Source organism: Nicotiana attenuata, chromosome 1 (genome assembly GCF_001879085.1).
Source record: "Nicotiana attenuata strain UT chromosome 1, NIATTr2, whole genome shotgun sequence".
Classification (NCBI taxonomy): Eukaryota; Viridiplantae; Streptophyta; class Magnoliopsida; order Solanales; family Solanaceae; genus Nicotiana; species Nicotiana attenuata.
In genome coordinates, this window is record NC_031989.1 from 28554316 (window position 1) to 28557101 (window position 2786).

The 2786-nt window shown below is 33.8% G+C and overlaps 1 long non-coding RNA gene across 1 annotated transcript; it reads right to left on the reverse strand.

Moving 5' to 3' along the window:
- On the reverse strand, nucleotides 1285–2153 carry LOC109240487. The gene is made up of 2 exons (XR_002070085.1): nucleotides 1920–2153; nucleotides 1285–1542 (listed from the first exon to the last, which is right to left on the reverse strand). It is a non-coding gene; the product is annotated as an uncharacterized LOC109240487 (long non-coding RNA).

Below are 2786 nucleotides of genomic sequence, written 5' to 3' on the forward strand. Positions count from 1 at the left end.
ATATATATATATATATATATATATATATATATATATATATATATATATATATATATATATATATATATATATATATATATAACAGTGGGTCAAATCTCATACTTTGATTGAATTGCGGTTTGCAGTCTAACGATTACAATTTTACTATGTTGTTGACATTTTACTAAGGATATTACAACAAGCTTGTTTCCTTTGGGAGAGACCAACCCGTCTTTTTCAAACCTTTTCCAGACATATTGAGTGATCTTGTCACCATTTAAAAGTGGTTCTCTTTCTCTTACCAATTTATTAAATGAGATAAAGCTAGTTTAATGTTTTTAAAATTTTGATATAAGATCATTTGAGAATCTTAGATTTAAAGCTCATAGATGATAGATGCAACATATTTTATTCAATAATATGTTATCATCTTTAGGGGTCGTTTGGTTTGAATACTGCTTATGCCGGGATAAGTTATGCTGGGATTAGTTATCCTGATATTATTTTTTATCCATTGTTTGTTATGTTGTATTAAAATGACAATTGCATAATTTCTAAGAAGAAGGTATAAGTTATCCCGGCACTAATTACCCCCCCTCCCTCCCCCTCTACAAGGTATAAGTTATTCCAGTACTAATTTTAATCCCTGGATAACATATACCAGGTTTGCTAACCAAACAAAGTATTAAGGTGGTATTAATTTTTTATACCAGCACTATACTTTCTTATACCTCATACCAAACGACCCTTAGTTTCCCTTTTTTTTTCTCCTTTCTCGTTTCAATGTATAAATAAAACAATCAAGAAACGAACAATATAATTTGGTTTGATTGAGGTTGCTTCCCAACTGTTATTACTTCATCAAGATGTTACTATTATAATGAACTTGTTTTTTATTTTTATTTTTATTTTTTATGTGCATTCAATTAATGCCTATGATGTGTAGAAGTGTTAATGTATTTGTTCAAAATTATATCTGTCTAGGAGGCATTTGAGATGTTGGATGCATGCTTGGGCCTAAATACCCGGATTTGTTACATCGGAAAAGGGTTAGATGTGTCCCTATACTCAGAAATTAGTTATAAGTATCCCTCGTTATACTATCTTTCACTATCTACCCGTGTCGTTACTCATTTTAATATTTTTGCCCTCACATCTAACAGATCATTTTTGGTGGACATGTGGCACGATCTTAAATATCCGAATCATTTTTCCTCTAGTGTCCGAAACCACCAGATCCATACCCGAAACCCACAGTGAATTCTTCATACATGAAAATCACTTTGGTACACTGAAATCTTGATCTGATGCAAACGAAAACATGGGTCTGCTTCTAATTTCTTTGTGGAAGTTGAATTACAAACAGTAGGCACTTGTATACAACTTACAATCCTTCTCCTCTTGTAATAATTAAGAACCACATATCAAGAAAAGTATAGTGGTACTGCAACGAAACTATTAACAACACAATCAAAGCATCCACCCCCAACAACGAGCTTCCTTTCGACCTCCGCCTCCCATGGTGACCCTCCGTAAAACTTTTTTCAGTAGCCTCCATCACTTCTTCACATGAAACAAACCATTGAATATAAGAAAACTGAAAATTACAACTAGAAATAATAGTACAGTTGCAGCAATTTTCAGACTTATGCAAAGTTCCTGAAGATGAACAATTGATGCATTTTCATCTCACAAATGTCAACCAAATCTAGTCAAAGTTGTCCCAAATAACCTCTTAATCTGGTTAAATCCCATGACCTTCAAGGTTCAACAATGGGTTTTTTTTTTTTTTTTTGTCAACCAAGTTCTCAGATTTTTAGCAATTAGATTCATCTTCTTCAATCAAAATTTCAGCAGTGTACTAACAATTGAAGCTTGATAAACAATACTAATTAAAACAGAAGCACCAACTCGAGCAAACATCAACGAAATTAAGGTACCCGATTCGTCTTTTTTCAACTTCAAATTTCAAACCCACTTCTAAAGTTCAAAGGTTGTTCTTCAAGAACCATATGTTAAAGAATTTTCTGATTATCTGTTTTGATTCCAGCATCCTCAGATCGGCTGAACCAAATTCCTGCATATAAACGTAGGAGAAGCCATATGTATGGGTTAAAATCATTCGGATTTTTTGGGGGTCGGTTTGGATATCGGGTCGTGGCTGAACGGGCAGGATAAAATGGTAGATGGTTTGGGTATTTAAGATCGTGCCACGTGTCCACCAAAAAGGATCCGTCAGATGTGAGGGCAAAAATATTAAAATGAGTAACGACAAGGATAGATAGTGAAGGATAGTATAACGAAGGATACTTGTAACTAATTTTTGATAATACAGGGACACATTTGGCCCTTTTCCGTTGTTACATTCCCCCTGTGATACTCGGGCGGAGTGCGGCAATAGCCACTTTTAAGCCCGCATTTTAAAATATATCCATAATTTATAATGTATTTAATGATTAACCGATTCACCCAAACTTCGGGACTAAGTATCCTGGATTTGAAAATTCATGACTTAGCGTCCTGAATTTTTGAGCTGCTAATTTGAAATTCAGGACTAAGTGTCCTGAATTTCTGAACTACTAATTTAAAATTCAGGACATAAGATTCGAACTTTCGGTTATAATTTTCGAACTTTAGGACATGATGTCATGAAGTTTGAACTTTGAGGTTTAAACTTTAGGACGCTGTGTCCTAAAGTTTGAGCGTAACTGGCTAATCGTTAAATACGTTGTAAACTGTGAATATATTTTAAACAACATACTTAAAAGTGGCTATCTGGTATCATTTCTACGTGATATTCCAACCGC